Raw genomic sequence first — 18,804 nt, 5'->3', positions numbered from 1 at the left:
TGGAGGTGTGTGCTTGCCGCCACTTCCCACAGCCCGCATTGGCCTAGAGCAATGAACCTGTGGACATTGCAGGTAAACAAACCAGCCCGGCTTGCCAGGTTGCCGATCCCTGATTTAAATTTTCACGGTCATGGGAAATTATGGGGCACTGGGTCAGACAATAATTATTTAATGACAGTAGGCACTGAGATTCAAAGAATTAAAGCTTTATAATGGTTAAAACACAAATTGTCAACATGACATATCAAAATATACAAAATAAATATCAAACTTCAATTCTCAAGCAGCATTTTCTTCCTTTACCTATCTGTAAAATTTTATTATTATCAATAGAATTTTTTGTGCTGGTTTGTATGTGTACAATGTAATCAACATTTTCTGACATTTACCAAGAAAAATCTAATCCTTCCAAGCATCATAATAATAATAACAATAACAACAATAATAATAATAATATTCAAACAAGCCATACTAATTCAAAGTAAAGTTGGGGTGGATGCTCTGCAATTTCCCAGGCTCACTATTTTTTCAGAGCCCATTTTCCCCAAACATCCAAAGAAGCCTTTTGCAGGAGATGGGGAACATCCTTCAGAGCTGGCCCAACACACACCGGGTTCAGTTGTTTGTAGAAGTGGTGGAGGAACATTTGGCCAAAGCTATTTACTTGCATGTGAAATCATCATCAGAAAAACATCAATATTGTACTGTGGTTGTGGTGCATTATATTTATTACTCTGCATAATTCTGTAAGTAACATGCATTGTGTTTTTTTCCTCCTCCTCAGAAAACCAGACAGAAAGGAAAGCTTTTTGTTGCCTAGGAAAAATAAAAACTAGGTCTTTGAGATTATGTATTTGATATTATCAGCTCTCAGTGTGTTCAGTATTTTTTCTTTCTATATTTTTCAACTTAGATCTGGCTGCACAAGACCGGGTTTGTATTGCCTCATAAATCAGCTCTCATTTAGATGAAACACCATGAAAATTCTTCAGGACTTAATATATTATTACCACATAATTTACACATTCTACAGACTGCAAAGCAGAGAACTGTAAGATAATTTCACTTTGTGCTACATCTGTTTTCAGGCTACAAAAAAAAAAGGGGGGAGAGAGAGATTGATTCAAGGATGACTATAATGAATTATTCCACTGCTTACTTTTAAAAAAGTGATAATTGTTAACAGATTGTATACTGTATAAACTAGAGAGAGAACATTGAAAATATGTGGATCCTATAGTCACCAGGCCGAAGAACCAGGCTGCACTTGCACTTGCATAGTTAAGTCTGGGCTTTAAAAAAATGTTTCTGACTTGTGTAATCAACATTAAGACAATTCTTTTAGAATCATATGTCAATATATACTTATTGTCATCTTATGAGAGCCAGACAAGTTATACTTGCAAATGTATGCCATCGGATGCCAAATCTGCACAGGCAGTGTCTGCGAGCTAGTCATTATTGCACCCAGTTTGGTACCGATATTTGGAGACATCTAATTGTGATAAATAATTGCACACATAAATTAGGGACACATTGTGCACATATAATTGTGTGTTTAAACTGTTTGAAATATTAGGTCCTTATTTAGCTTAATGGCGGCACCTGCCATTTTAATAAAGGGAATAAGATGAAGAACATCAAATGCTTCATTGTACTATGCAATATTCCATAACCAAGAAAACCAAGGTTAAAATAATCTAACCCAGTTTCTTACATAAAAGTTAATGAGTTAAAAATGTTTCCCTAGCTCTCTGATAGGAAAAGGAAAATTTGATATAACATACTAAACTAGTTTATTTGTACACAGGAGTCAAAATAATGCACCTGACTTATGGAGTCCTTATTAAACAAGGGCTATAACCATATAGCTCTTTATTTATTACAAAGCAAGCAGACAAAAATATAGTGATCTAGAGTTTTCAGTCCCTGTACCCAGTCTTAGATTTGTTTGAGTACCTCAATGTCTACTAATTGTAATTGCAGTTGGCATGAGCTGGAAATGCAGAGTCATAAGACTTGCTGATTTTAGCATTATGGAGCTGAGAAAGACATGTCTCCTGCTGATGAGAGGATTTGAATTGTTGATGGTATGAGGACATTTTACAAGACTTTCCTCTTGCAAAGTCCGTTTGTTTTGACATATTTGTAAATCTAGTTTTAATAGCTCCTAGTAATTTTTCTTGAGAGAGTTCCAAGAATAGAAGAGGTTTGAGGGAACTAAAAAAATTAAAGTGCACTTAAGGGACCTGTTAAGGTGACCTATATGGCTGGAAATGATTGACAGCTTTCTTACAGCCTTGTCAAGGTGAAGAATAGGCTTTTTCAAAGCATTTTTAAAATTTATTTTCAATTTTTTTTCCAGTTAAGGTAAATCAGATGTATATTTCTACTAAAACAAAGGCAAATAGGAGAAGGATAGGCTTGTAGTAAAGACAGTATAGTAGGGGATGGTTACACTGGATTGATACCAGTTGGGCAACTCTCACTGCATAAGCCAAGGGAAAGGAAATGATATGGCTAGTGTTTAATCAAGTTAGGGAGATGGGGACAGAGCTCTATTAGCATTCCCACCACATTCCCCTTTGTTTCAACTCTTGGGAATGGGGCTTAGGAGATGGGAGTACAGATTCTGCCTGTTCCCCATGCCTCCTATGTGAGTCTGGGCAAGTGACTTAGTCTTGGGCCTTGTAGCGATGTGGGACAAACCCCGCGGCGCCTCCAGCTGGTCTCTTACAGGAATTAGCTTATCCAGCCTCTGGAGCGCCCTCTACAGGCTTGTGTCCTGCTGCCGCTTGGCCCCCATGTCCCTCCCGAACCCAGTGCCCCTTTACCCAGGGGCTGCCCCTTGGCAGTAACCCCTTTGTCTCAGGGTCTCCCCTCCCCAGGGAACACCCACCCACTATCCCCACCTCGCCTCAGTGTAAGGCTACTGCCAGTCATCATCTAGGTCCCACACCCTGGGGCAGACTGCAGTATCAGCCTACTCATCACCAGCAAGGTTTGGTTTGGATCTGCTGCCTTTGCCTACCCCTGGGCTGCCCTCTGCAACCCCCACTACTCGTTGGCCTTCTGCTAGGCCACAGACTGGGGTTTTCTAGGCTGGAGCCTCCCCAGCTCCTCTGCCTTTCCTCAGCCCTGCTCCACTCAGGTACTCTGCTCAAGGCTCTGAAGCCAGGTCCATCTCCCTTTACATCTAGAGAGAGACTTCTGAGCTCCTGGCTTCCAGCCTCTTATATAGGGCCAGCTGAGGCCTGATTGGGGCATGGCCCAGCTGCGGCTGCTTCCCCAATCAGCCTATTAGCTGCTTTCCCTGCCACAGCCCTCTCCCAGGGCTGTTTTAAGCCCTGCAGTGCAGGAGCGGGATAACCACCCTGCCACAGGCCTCAATTCCCCATTGTAAAAGAGTGAGTTAGTAGCACTCTTCTGACTCACAAAATTATTGTGAGGATCCATTCATTGACCTTTGTGAGGCACTCCAATACTGCAGCGATATCACCAGAGAGTCCACATGCAAAGATCCAGGAACAACTGGGGGTGTCCTGTTTTCTTTTGGAAAATATGGTCACCCTGCAGGTGTGGGCAGTGAGGGGACCCCACAGCTCCCAGCCACCACGATGGCGGGGGAAATCATGGAGCCGCAGCAGCAAAAGTCAGACAGTACATGGCTTCTGTGAATTTTTGTTTATTGCCCATGACCTGTCTGTGACTTTTACTAAAAATAACCATGACAAAATCCTAGCCTTAGTTATTATACAGTTTTCAGATCTATCTGAGATCCATGTAAAAGACAAAGAAAGAGAGTGAATTAGCAAGAGATGATATTTTAAACAGACCTAGGAAAAAAGCCAGAAAAATGGAGCAAGGATAAGTCAGGAAAAATTGTCAGGTCCAGGGAATTAGAATAAATGAAAAAGGAGCCTGGTGAGCGCACACCAAGGTGATCCACTCATAGTGAAGGCTCTGTGTGAGTGCATGTAAAGCACTCACTATGGAATATTAATATTCCATTAATATTTTTTCCATCACTTTGGTAGCTGTACTGCCAAAGAAGCAAAGACAAGTGTAGACTGACCTGCCAGGAAATGGTAACAAGAACCTGTCAGCAAGACTCTTCCAAAGCAACGTCTTTGATGTTGATGCTAAAAATATGATACTCACATAGTGGGCAGACTGGGTATTGAGAAGAAGGCTTGGAATACTGATTTGTCTCTCTAGTCAATATTTTTGTTAGGTATCTATTACAGTCCATTGCCATCTCACTGATTCTTTGCTTGGGTCTAGTCTTAATAATAATATACCCCATCTGGTGGGCATTATGTTTTAACACCTTCAAAACACAAGCCTGGAGCTTAAATTCAAAACTTTGCTTGACAATAAAAATCATCAATTAAATAGAGGCACTGGATTTATGGCTTAAAAATAGTCTATAACCCACTAACAACCCCCTGCCCCAGAGCTGTCTCCTCCTTTCCTTTCCACTCCTCTCCTCCCATGACTGGAGAAGTCTTAATGGGCCACTTGAAATATGTGTTAACAACTCATGCTAAACAATCTGTTCTACCTTGTATTTAGCTGTGATACTCTCAATATATTTCCCAGACCTGAAGAAGAGCTCTGTGTGGCTCTAAAGCTTGTCTTTCTCACCCACAGAAGTTGGCCCAATAAAAGATCTTACCTCACCCACCCTATCTCTTTAACTTTTTGAGTCAGACTGAGTACTGACAAATGTCCTGATTTTTTTTCAAAACCTCTTAAATATAGACTATAACAAAGCTTCTTATAGTAATAATTTCTTTATTAAACACATTTAAAAGGATTGTCTGTACAACCCTCTTATCTGCCAGTATATGACCATGTATTTCTGATATTCTTAGGTAGAATAGCTTGTAAAGATAGAAAACTTGCACTCATGAAGCCAAAGACAATTCACAGATCCTGGAATGGCTATGCCTTCTCCAGATTAAAAAAAAAGGATATAGTCTTTGAAATCTATCATAGAATATCAGGGTTGGAAAAGACCAACCCCCTGATCAAAGCAGGACCAATCCCCAAATGGCTTGTCAAGGATTGAACTCACAACCCTGGGTTTAGCAGACCAATGCTCAAACCACCTTTGGTATCATAAGCAGTGTTTTATATATATAAACACTAGGGACAAAACAAAAATAAACTTGTATTTACATAATTGAGAGCAATTCAGCTTTAGCAGAAAGACTGAAATTTTAAACATTGCCCATGGGTGAGAGAAACTCTATTCCAATTCATTTTAATATATTAATTTCAGTGGGAATTGGGTGGCTTTGAAACTCTCAGCCTGTGTATACTTCTGCTCAGCACCAGGTAATCATTTTCTCCATATATTATTTGTGTTTTATAAGTTAGTTCTAATAAAAAATCATTACTATACTAGAGATGTTGCACTTTAATATCCATATCCCTTCATTTAGTTGTGTAGAAGATGTTTAGTATTATTCATGTATTCATCATTAAAGAGATAAGCAAGAAAAAAATAATCAGAAGTGAGAAAGCAAACAAGAAATGTGTGCTAATGTGTTACTTCCCACTCGCCTTTGTGCTTTTAGAGTGTACATTCTTTGGCAGGAAGCGTGTCTTCATTGGTGCTTAGAATGTATATGCTACTGCAACATCAATGCATAATTAATGAATAATAATACACAAAAAATGTCGGGAAGTTGGTATGTAAAATCCAGGGCAAGATATAAAATTATTAATCGTTTATTCCAATTTCATCTGTTGTACACAGCAGCAACACTTAAAGAGCTATATAAATAAGAGTATGCTACGTGTGTTTGTTGTGCACCAAAGTTTATTCACTTGTCTAAGTTTATGCATATGTGTATTAAGGCTGAGTGTTCTGGATTTAAAATTACCTATGAGATGAACTAGTTAAAACTGTTAATATTTTTGGTCAGATAGTGGGGTAACCTTTCTTTTTGTGTATATCTGTGGCTTTTATTTTTTCCCTCATTGCTTTATAAAAATATTACATTGAGACCAAGCTATATCAGTAGGGGGAGCTTTAAGACCCATGAGCCAAAATTGTTTCTGTGTTCTGTTACTAAAGGCTTATAGTGCCTGAGGGCTGAAGTGTTAAACATATTGCTTTGCTCTGTGAATAGTGGCACTGAGTTTTCTACAAATGTATATGTGTTTCTAAAGCACTTGTAGGGTGTCTATAATCACTATGTCCTTTGTAGCATTGATTTTTTATATATATGGTTAGTGCAGGATATTTTATAACCCAAATGAGAACCTCCTGGAAGCAAATGAATATTACAAAGGAATAAAAAGCACATAGTTTATGTATCAAGAAATAGAAAATCATTTGTTTAAATAAACTCAAGCTGAGTGCGGTAATTGATGACATCTTTACCCCCTGAAGTTCAATGAAATGACTATAGCATTATATAATAATTAAAATGTGTCAACAACAATTTAATCATATCCACTGAAATTGTCAAGCATCATTCCAAATACAATTGAAAAGCAAAGCTGTCAAACATGGTATTATCTGTCATTTTAATTTGTAGAGTCTTAATAAAAAAGAGAACTGCCACATACCTTGTATGTACCTACACTCAATTAAGAACAGGTATCTAATTTTAGACCTTGCGTTTTTTGTTGTTTTTTCCCCGTTCTTGCCACCCACCCCAGTTCCCCCACATCATAGTATTTACCTTTTACTTTTTTTGCCTCCTTTTTCAACATTCTTCTTGGGTCTTGTTAACCTCCTTAAACTTTCAAGGGTCACAAAGTGGTGGGAAAACGAGTTTGTTTGTTTGTTTGTTTGAAGGACCATGTGCTGTGGCCAGCAGTTGGAAGCTGTGAGCTTATAAACAAGGTTTGAAATGTAGAAGCCTCTGTTCATTGGCTGAGCCCTAGCCAGAGGCAGGGCTATCAGGAAGGCCAGGGATTTATAAAGCAGTGAGTCAGCGACCAGGGAGGTTTACGAACTGCGGTTGCTAACAGGGAGTTTGGAGTGGGAAGGGGGTGAGGTACACTTGCCATTCTTTAAAACCTTTAAACTAAACTATAATCAAAACTTCTTGATTTAAACACAACAACAACAACAATGTATTATTAACCTAGGTAGCTGTAGGAGAGAATGTCAGCAGAAGCCCAGCAGCAGAGTGGGGGTTAGCCTGTTTATTGCCCTCAGTGTAGCATGTACGATTAGCTGCCCTGTGGGCTGGTGGCGTATGTGTGCATTCAGTGCAAGGAGCTTCTGGACCTCAGAGACTGTGTACGGGCTTTGGAGTCCAGGATGGCAGAACTGGAGGAGTTAAGGGAAGCAGAGAGGTATGTTGATGAAGCTTTCCGGGACATTGTAGATTTGTCCCACCTCCGGTCAGACAGCCCCTGCCTGCACTTTTAAGGAGGATGAAAGGCTCAGGGAAGGAGAGCAGTCAACGGGAGCAGAGGGAAACCTTCCCATAGTTGGGACCCTCCTTCCAGATGATGGGTATCCTCTCGCACTGAGGTTACCTCTCCAGGGGAGGGAACTCCAATCATTAGGAAAAGGCAGGTGTTAGTAATGGGAGATTTGATCATTAGGAACATAGATAGCTGGGTTTGTGATGACCTGGAGAACTGTATGATGACTTGCCTGCCTGGTGTGAGGGTTGCAGATCTCTTGAGGCATTTAGGTAGGCTTATGCGTAGTTCTGGGGGGGAGCCGGTGGTCGTGGTACATGTAGGTATCAATGACATAGGAAAGGGTAGGAAAGACTTCCTGGAGGCCAAATTTAGGCTGCTAGGAAGGAGACTGAAATCCAGGACCTCTATTGGTGGCATTCTCAGAAATGCTTCCAGTTCCATGCACAGGGCCAGGTAGGCAGGCAAAGCTTCAAAGTCTCAATGTGTGGATGACACGACGGTGTAGGGAGGAGGGGTTTAGATTTATTAGGAACTGGGGAAATTTTGGGGATAGGGGGAGCCTATACAGGAAGGATGGGCTCTACCTAAACCAAAGTGGATACAGAATGCTGGCACTTAACATTAAAAAGGTTGCAAGTATCAGAGGGATAGCCGTGTTAGTCTGGATCTGTAAAAGCAGCAAAGAATCCTGTGGCACCTTACAGACTAACAGACGTTTTGCAGCATGAGCTTTCGTGGGTGAATGCCCACTTCTTCAGATGCAAGTGGTGGAAATTTCCAGGGGCAGGTTTATATATGCAAGCAAGAAGCAAGCTAGAGATAACGAAGTTAGTTCAATCAGGGAGGATGAGGCCCTGTTCTAGCAGTTGAGTGAAAACCAAGAGAGGAGAAACTGGTTCTGTAGTTGGCAAGCCATTCACAGTCTTTGTTTAATCCTGAGCTGATGGTGTCAAATTTGCAGATGAACTGGAGCTCAGCAGTTTCTCTTTGAAGTCTGGTCCTGAAGTTTTTTTGCTGCAGGACGGCCACCTTAAGATCTGCTATTGTGTGGCCAGGGAGGTTGAAGTGTTCTCCTACAGGTTTTTGTATATTGCCATTCCTAATATCTGATTTGTGTCCATTCATCCTTTTCCTTAGAGACTGTCCACTTTGGCCGATGTACATAGCAGAGGGGCATTGCTGGCATATGATGGCATATATTACATTGGTGGACGTGCAGGTGAATGAACCGGTGATGGTGTGGCTGATCTGGTTAGGTCCTGTGATGGTGTCGCTGGTGTAGATATGTGGGCAGAGTTGGCATCGAGGTTTGTTGCATGGATTGGTTCCTGAGCTAGATTTACTATGGTGCAGGGTGCAGTTACTGGTGAGAATATGCTTCAGGTTGGCAGGTTGTCTGTGGGCGAGGACTGGGTCTTGGTCTTGGGTGGCAGGCCTTGGGTGGCAGGCCAGTCCTCGCCCACAGACAACCTGCCAACCTGAAGCATATTCTCTCTCTCTCTCTCTTTCTCTTTCACCTAAAAAGACAAAGGAATCATCCTTTTGGAATTTGAGGGTAGATTATGAGTTGAGAATTAGGTCAGCCCTATTATGGGGAACATGTGGTAAGAATTTTACCTTGAACCAAGTCTAGTTTGTTAAGTTTTAGTTACCAGAAAACATTTTATCTTTATTTCTGTTGTAACCATTTCTGACTTTAATGCCTTACACTTGTACTTCCTTAAAATCTATCTCTTTGTAGTTAAATACGCTTCTTTTATCCTTTAATCAAAACAAATATGGTATTGTTTGGCTGTTTGTGAGAGTCCCAGGTTGGGAGCTAGAGCAGCAAAGCATTGTGAGGCACACAGGGTTGCAGGACAGGTGGTGACACAACCCCTCACTAGTCTGGATTACACCACAGTTCATGATAATTGCCCCTTAGAATATGTGCTAACTACTAATGCTAAACTATTGATCTTGTATTTAGCTGTGACACTCTTAGCACCTTTCCCAGACTTGAAGAAAATCTTTGTGTAGCTTGAAAGCTTGTCTCTCACACCAACAGAAGTTGGCCCAGTAAAATATATTACCTCACCCACCTTATCTCTCTAATATTTGCACTTCATAAATGATTTAACCCTTTCAACATTTATGAAATAAGCAAAAGTTTAAAATGTTTCCAGCTATATGAACACAGGTTGGTTTTCCTGAGTGGCAAGTCACCACCCCTACCTTTTAGGTGCCTAGCAAATCACTGGGATTCAGAAAGCCTGAGTATGGCACCAAGGCTCCCTATACAGTGAAGGAGGAGAGACAGGCACCTCAGAATGAGACTCACAAAAAGCCAGCATGCTGGGCTGCGCCTCACCTAAGCTAGCTAACTGGGAATGTTAAGCTAAGGGTGTGTGTGGTAAACTCTCCCCTTTGGAACCCAACTCCTACGTTCGGGCTGCAGGGAGGGATCTCCCCCTGCTTGAGATTCTCAGCTGCAAACCCTCTCTTGGTGTTAGGTGCCTATGATATTTTAACAAGAAATGGGAAGGGGGAAGCAAGAGGACCCCCCTCATTTCTTTCAGTCTAGTGGTTAGGGAACATACCTGAGAGGTCGGAGATTCTAATTCAAAATCCCTTTTCCTTCTCAGGCGGGGGGCTACAACCAGGGATCTCACATCCCGGGTGAGTACTCTAGTCACTGGACTAAAAGTTATGAAGGCGATCCTCCTCCTCCTGCTTATTTCATTAGGAGGTGGTAAGCATTTTTCCATGTTTGACCTAGCCCAAATGGAGAATGCAAACAGTGACAATTAACCTCACAATTAACACATAAGGGAATATTTCAGTATAACAAACTAGTGTCTGGAATAGCATCTGCACCCAGCATTTGGCAGCTAGTCATGGACCAGGTGTTAACAGAGTATTTCTGGTATTCAGTGTTGCTTGTACGATATACTGGTGACAGGAGTGAGTGATTAGAGCACCTTGAGATCCCACAAAAGGTACTTGCAAGGCTGTTTGAGTAAGTTATTAGAGAATATAAGCCAAAAATGTGACTTTTGCAAAGATTCAATTTGCTATACCTCTGATAAAAATCAGTACCATAAATCACAAAGCTGGAACTATTGATAGGGCACCCCCAACCAAAAAAAAAAAAAAAAAAGGGTTATAGTTACTTCCTTTCTGGAGGTGGTCAGTTACTACCATAGATTTTTTCTTAAAACAAAAACAGTACTACATTCTCCAAATAAACTGTTTCATAGTGGACAGAAATGATACTGGTCCACACATTGTACTGGGACTTTGATAAGGCCAAGAAGCTAAGTTAAATCATCCGAAAAGTTCCTGGTAGTGAGATGGAGTGGCCTCCCTCGGCGGCTGACTGGCAGGAACCACTCCCTGCCCCCAGGTGGGAGGAGTCAGGCCAGGCCTGCCCCCTGCACCAGAAGAAGCGTGGGACAGGAAGCAGAAGAGGTGGGAATTCCAGCTCAGTTGTGTGGGAGCCAGAAGCCCCTGTCATCCCCTGTATACCCAGAGGAGCTGCTGGGACTGCTGTCCACTGAGTGCCCCGAGGAGACAGAGGATTTGTGAACAATGGAGCCCTACAAACTGATGGGGTAGAAAGTAGCTCAGGAAAACCAGATATTAATCTGGCTTTGGTACTGAGAGTTGAGTTAGCATGTTGTGGTGGGATCCCTGCTGACCCAGTGGGCTGAGACCCGGTGAAGTAGAGTGGGCCTGGGTCCCCCTACCTTGTGCTGCTGACCACACTCCTCTGGGGACAGCCTACCCACCTGAGGCTGGAAGACCTGTGTTTGTTTGCTGTCTGCTCCAGCCAGGGAGGCTGGGTTAAAGACTGATAACTGCTCTGCCCTGCCCAAAGAGTTAGAGCCTGACTGTGTTTGCTCTCTTCCCAAGCAAGGGAATTTGGGTGACAGAATGCTGGTTACCAGACCCCGCCCCAAGGGTCTGGGGCCCTAAACCATTGACTTCTACTGTACCATGCAAATCCCCTACCAATTGATTACTGATTGTTAGGTGGCATAGTGAGATGGAGTGGCCTCCCTCTGGTGGCCTCACCAGGAGGAACCACTTGACGCCACTATAGTTTTTACACCCTACAATGCATCTTTGCCCATCAAGTTAGTTTGCAATGTTTCCCCATGTGGAATAGGAGAAATAATGTCATATGTGATGGAAGAACATACCAAAAAGCCTGTAAAACATCAACTTCTGGTTTCCTTTTTTTAATCCAAAGAAAGGGATACTGTTAATAGCTGCAGCATGATTATGAAGATGGGCAATATTCCTGATATGAGGGGTTACCGGGTAAAGAGGGAATGCAGGAATTTAGGTTGGAAGTAACTCAGAAACATGAACAGAGCTAAAGGATTCAATAAAATTTCACTTGTCCAACTTAACCTGCATTCAGCTTCATTTTTTGCAATTGAAACTAGTATGCCAGGAATTACATTAGGACCATTAGAGAACTGCAAAAGCAAAAGACCTTGCCAGGAGTTGTGGTTGGTTATAGACTGATACACAAATAGAGGAAATGGCAAAATGTCAAGGCCCCAATAGAATTGGGAGCTATCATGCTGGATGCTGTACAAATCTACACATTTCTCCAACCTGGGTTGGGTTAAATTCTGGCAGTTTTGAGGTATAACATTTAGAGGTCCAATACTGCAGTCACTGAAAACAATTAGAGCTTTGCCAGTGACCTCAAGGAACAGGCCTTTAGTTTTAGAAATATTTAAGGAATTCACCCAAACTGTTTTATTGCTACATTTAAAACAGTTATAGGAATGTTGAATTTGAAGAGTGGAAAATCAGTTTTAGCAGGAAAAAATGATCTATTATTTGGAGTAAAATTTGGAGCTGATTCTGCATTTCCAGTGCACCCAAACAACTTGTTGATTGCCACTGAAGCTCTGAGTATGTGAGGAGAGAAGAATTAGATGTTTCATGAAATATCCAACTTTAAAATGAACTTTCTTCTTTTCATTTTACCTATACTTATTATTGCATTTCAAGAAATATGCTTCTCCAGTGAAGTCAGACCTAACAAAATACAATACACGTTTTAGCCTGTAGATTTAAGCAGATGTTTAAAACTGTTGTTAGAGCACAAACAGGGCTTGGGAACAGAGAAGAGGTTTGTTAGCAATTGTTGTTGATTCTTTTTGTCAGCTACTTGACCAGATTAGTCAAAGACAAATAGGGCTGTTTCCTAATATTTTGAATAAGTTTCTCAGACCACTGTATCCTTTTTATCTTTTTTTTTAATTGGGCCAATTTACACATCAGATACCTGTATCTAGGACCTCATCCAAAACCCACTAAATCAAAGGAAATAATCTAACTGGCTTCCATAAACTTTGGAGCAGTCCCAGGGGTTTTTGACAACATTTTAATCTAAATTCACCTTTTCGCATTTGTGACTACTTGATTTCCATCTTCCTTACACTGAGGGAAGAATAAAGAACCTGCTGAGACACCCACCATCAATATTGTTTCATGATAATCTGCTCTGGGCTCTCTAAGGACCGAATGACTTCCAGTGTATCAGTCCTGTTCCACTCAATAAGTGACTAAGCAAATCACTTTAACCCACAGAGAGAAGGAATTGCTACCAATAGCACTGTGATTTCTTAATATTTTTCAGATGTAGTTGATAACAGTTTATTAACTGCCTGTTAATTGGCAAGTTAAAAAATAAAAGAAAGAAAAAATGGTGATGAAGGAAGATCAGAGTGGTTGCCCAAAATGCATCTAAAAGCTGCACTTACAAACAAAGAATTATTCTGGATCAAATAAGGGCTATTCTTTTAATTGATGTATCTTTGTTTCCTTAAGTATGATAATAAGGTCCCTCATAGGACCTGATGTATTGTAATGTAATATAATACAATGTTTGCTAATATGAGACATAATTAACACTGATCTTATTGTGATAGTGAACATCACATCATATTAGACTTTGTTTTCCCTTTTGCACTGCAGTGGTTCTGTACTGCACTTCATTGCAGATCAGATTAGTATGAAAAGAAATATTTTTATTAACTATGTTGGTTTCCACAAACTGATCATGATGTGAGGAAACATAGTTTATTATAACATATGAAAAGATGTGCAGCTATATGGAACAGTAGATATTTACTAATGGAGTGAGCAGGCACTCGCATAAAAAATGAATAAGCCATATGTTTTAAGCCAAAGAAGTAAAACATTTTTAGACATGACACACTTTTAATCCTTTCACCACATCCAATGATTGCATTGTATCTCTTGACCTTGGGAAAAAGTAATAAATTATTCACGATAGATCCAAATTCATGAAAAATGAATGCATAATTTCTTTAGGATTTAGACAACCTCAGAAAATGTCCTGAACACATTTTATTTAGAGTCAAGAGAATAAAAATAACTCTTTCTTATGACTACAAATGACTGTCATATATCTAAACAAACAATGAAAGGAGAGAGAATAGCATACTGGTATCCTTCATATAAACAATCAGTGTAGCCCAGTTGCACTATTACTTAGACCAAATGATTTGAGGCCAAGACTCAAGACTATAGTATTGTAATATGTATACAGTGCACATCACAGCAGGGATGCAGACCTTGATTGGGGCCCTCTAGATGCTACTGCAATACAAATTAATAATAATATTCTGTTAAAGCTGTACTTCCATTAGACATTCTTCTCTACAGAGTTTTGTAGTTCTATCATGAAATGTTGCTCTGGACTAAAATTGGTAAAACAAGATATAAGTCTGGGAGATAATCTGAATTTTTCCCACATATGTAACAATCTATTCTTCATTTATGCAGATATAAACCCTTACAGACCAAGGTGATAGAATACACTTATTAATCTATAGTCTAGACCGAGCCCTTAAAAATATAAAATATCATTTTTGAATGTCTATTTTATATGGAGTGAAATTGCTCTCTAGGCAGAGAACTATCAGAAAGATATTATTAAGTCCCCCATAAGCATTGGCACCAACTCTGTGAGTGCTCTGGGCCTGGAGTACCCACAGAAAAAAAAATAGTGGGTGCTCAGCAACCACCAGCAGCCCCGCAGATCTGCTCCTCCCTTTCCTTCCCAGCAACTCCCGCCCACTGTGATCAGCTGTTCAAAGGCGTGCAGGAGGCGCTGGGGGGGGAGGAGTGGGAGCAGGAAGAGGCGGGGGAGGGGTTGGGAAAGGGCATGGCAGAGCAGAGGTGGGAAGAGGCAGGGCAGAGGTGGGAGCTTGAGGGGGAAGGGGTGGAGGTGGGGCCTCGGGCAGAGTGGAGGTCGAGCACTTGCTGGGAGTTCGGGAAGTCAGTGCCTCTGCCCATAAGTCCTCAAACAAAGAAATTAAATTGGACTTATATATTCCCCAAAAGTAGAATTCAGAGGGCAAAGAGATGCTATTTAGAAAAAATACAGTTCACATTTTTATTCAGAAATCTATCCCTAGTTAATAAGCATTATGACAATTAGGAATGGAAAAATGTGTTTAGCTTAATGTCAAACCCATTTAAATATTTAGTGTTGGATTCACAGCTGCAGTCAAAGATTGCTCAGCACTTCTGAGGAGAGGAAGTTATAACAGTGCTGTTCCCTGAGCTGTTCTGACACAAAAGAGTAGTCTGAAGGCTGATTTAACCTGCATCAGCTGACAAGGACCCTGTTGTGTATTTGGTTGTCATGGTTTTTGTTGCTATGGCAACTGAGTTAGATTATTATGGGTTAGCTCAGCCAGCTTCAGCCGGCTGAGTGAGTTCTCTGAGTCTGTAAATAAAATGGTGGTTTTGTTAGCTGTCTGCTGTCTGGCCTCAAGTGATTTCTTCCTAAACCGGCTGCCCCCAAGGATATAACAGACCCCAAGGACCTGTTAGAACAGCCACTGATTAGATGGCCATGGAGAATCCCACCTGCACCTGCAGCCTAGAGTGTGGTGCAGGAGCTGCTACAAAGCCTGTACATCAGCTACATAGGGGAGATTCTACAGCAGCCAGAACCACTGTGTTTAGGGCCACTTAGCACTAATGGAGTGACACAAAGTTGTCAGAATGTGGTCAAGGATCAGGGCCTGTTGGATTCAAAAGTTAGCTTTCAATTCTGCTTAAAAGAACCTGAAAAAGTAACACAGAAGGACGGAGTTAAAAAAAAGTGAAATATGGAGTGTAAAAAGATCATAGAGAAAATAAATGCAGAGAGATTGGCAGCAGGATTAGAGGGCAGCAAGGCAGAGACTGTGGAAGACTGGGTTGGGGAGGAGAGAATCTGGCTAGCCGTAGGAGAAAGGAAGGAATTCTCTGCACTGTAAAGGAAATTGGCCAGTAGGAGGAGGTTTCTGGTTCTAGCAGGTTGTTTTCTCAAGGAGCTGAAATTTACTAAAAGTGGTGGCAGTCATTTTTATAGATTCCAAGGTCAGAAGGGAACATGGTGATCATCTAATCTAACTCCCTGTATAACACAGGCCATAGAACTTTCCCAAAATAATTCCAAGAGCAGATCTTTCAGGGAAACATCCAATCTTGTTTTTAAAATTGTCAGTGATGGAAAATTCATCACAACACTTGGTAAATTGTTCCAGTGGTTAATTACCTTCACTGTCAAAGATTAATGCCTTATCTCCATGTCTCAATTTGTCAAGCTTCAGCTTCCAGACACTGAATTATGTTATACTTTTTTTCTTCTAGATTGAAAAGCCCATTATTAAATATTTGTTCCCACATAGATACTTACAGACTAATCAAATCACCCCTTAACTTTTCTTTGTTAAGATAAATAGATTGAGCTCTTCTGAGTCTATCACTATAAGGCTTGGTTTCTAATCCTTTAATCATTCTCATGGCTCTTATTTGAACCCTTTGTAATTTATCAACATCCTTCTTAAATTGGGGGCATTAGAACTTGACACAGTATTCTAGCAGAGGTTGGACCACACCAAATAGAGAGGTAAAATAACCTCTGTACTGCTACTCGATTCCACTGTTTATGCATCCCAGGATCACATTAGCTCTTTTGGCCACAGTGCTACAAGACCAGCTCTTTTAGTTGATTATCCTCCATGACCTCCAAATGTTGTAAATATTAATTCTTTTGAATTGTTTTAAGGTTTGTGTTCAGCTGAAGACAAATACCCAAAAAAGATTCACATATGAACGGAAGATTTGTGACACCCCTAAGTTTTACTAGGAAGATAAAACTTCAGATAATGACAGAAATGGATCTCATGCATATACAAATTTGAGGCAGAAAAATGAATAACTGTGTATGAAGAGTTAGTGAAAGAATGAAAGTGGATGTCAAAAATATCAGAAACTAATAACATTTTGGCATTTCAGCAAAGATGACCTGAGACTATAAAAATTCATCCTGTTATCCACAAAAATAGCTTCACTCATAAAGATAGGAAATTTAGCTCTGGGAAATGTGCAAGCAATTACTGTGTGCAAGTTCTGCTGTAAAGGACCAAATAAAAATTAGTTACTTTCTCTACTAGGATGTATCCCTATTGATGAAAATATGAGCTACATTATCCCAAAACTACACATTAGTTCCAGTTAATATAAAAAGTCAGAGCATAAAGGTGGTTTGAACTCCTTTTAACGAATTGTTTAATTGCTGGCATCATCCATTATGCATCTAATTGAACCATCCTCCCCACCACACACACACTCCTCCAAATAACTGAACATGGTATTTTGCTAAAAAAGTGGTGTTTCATCACTCAAAAGTATTCATTCTGCCTGTCAAACACTGTGTGGGAGTATGCCTCAGGCTACTGAGGGCCTGATGAAATAATGTCAAAAACTGCTGTACACATAATTATTTCAATAAACACTATTTTGTCTTTCTACCGCTTCCAAGCCCTGCATTTACAGAATCGTACTTGTATTTTGAATGCTTACTTTTTAAGTCACCCAATACTAAGCTAATAATTAATTTAAAATTACAGAGGTTGCCTTTTAAGAACATGCCAATTTTGCCTTAGATAAATAGATGCCATTACCTTAGTATTTGCAGAATTGCCTAAACTTTTGCAAACTTACTGTAGGGAATAGCATTAATATTGCAAATGCCCAGGTAAAAGTTATTTCATATCTAAATTGGTATTTAAAGCAATAAGCATGTGTTTGAGAAGGACCACTGTATTTTTCATATTAAAACCAGATGGTGCAATTGACTCTCAGTTATAAGTAAAGGGGCCGAGGAGTAAAGAAGTAGATCTCTCCAAGGACAACATGCAAGAGAGACTGTGTCTTTAGAAGCAGAATCTCTTCAAGAGCTTTAGGAATTGTAAGGGACAAGGACAAATCCACAAAAGGATTTGCATTGCAGCATCTAACCTTTAGACACCTAGCCATCCATTGAAGTCCACCAACCCTGGGTCAATAGTCTAGGTTCCCTAAATACCCATGGAGAAAGACAGGCACCTGAAAATGGGATCCACAAAAGCCAGTGTGTTAGGTGGAGAACTGCCTATGTTAATTAGTAGCTGATACTAGCAAAAGAGGTGTGTCTCTGTGATTTAGGTATCTAAATTTTGAATGAGGGAGGGGCCTATCTCTGCTTGAGATCCACAGTCAGGAACCCTCACCTGGGATGTGGGATTCACTGCTTCAGTTCTCACCTCTGCTTGATGAGGAAAAGGAATTTGAATATGGCTTTCACACCTCTCAGAGGAATGCCCTCACCACTAGACTATGGAGTCACTTATTTTTGCACATAGCCCAATGGTTATGGCACAGGCCTGAAAAGTGGGAAACCCCTGTTCAAATCCCTTCTCCTCATATAGATGAAAGAAGTGAACTCTGGTCTCCCACATCCTGGGTGAATGCCCTAATCACTGGGCTAACGGTGATAAGGAAAGCTTTCAGCACCTCCTTCTCTGCTCTCCCTCTTGGTTTTGTATGGAGTTAGGCATGCTCTGAGGGCACAGATAAGCTAGGTTCTGCCCCACCTATCTTCACCTGATCTGAGGGATATTCTAGAGTTTAGGGATGAGAAAGGCTCCCAGATGCCTGCCTCAGGCAGCAGTGTGCATGACCAGAGGCAGACATTTAAGCATGTAGAAAATTTTACAGTAGAAATGTAGATGTCAGGTGAGTTTCAGCACCTACACAGTTAGGCAGCAGCTGGACAGGGGTTTGGGGCATTGTAGTAGTGTCTTGTAGCATCTTGAGGTACATTATAGATTCTAAGTTAGCTTAAAACAATGTATCATGTTTGGCAGTAATGCAAGGAACCTACAGGCTCAAAACTGTAAAATATTATCTTAAGTGGTTAGCATAAGGCAGTTAGGCCTATGAGCTTTAGTTGGCCAGCAGTGATCCTAAGTCACAAGATGGCATAAGATATTATTTTGTAATATGCAATTTTGCTGAAATCTTGCATAAAATACTGACAGGTTAATGCAA

Source organism: Mauremys mutica, chromosome 5 (assembly GCF_020497125.1).
Source record: "Mauremys mutica isolate MM-2020 ecotype Southern chromosome 5, ASM2049712v1, whole genome shotgun sequence".
Taxonomy (NCBI): domain Eukaryota; kingdom Metazoa; phylum Chordata; order Testudines; family Geoemydidae; genus Mauremys; species Mauremys mutica.
The sequence above is the reverse complement of the archived record's forward strand: the minus strand, read 5'-3'. Positions refer to the sequence as shown.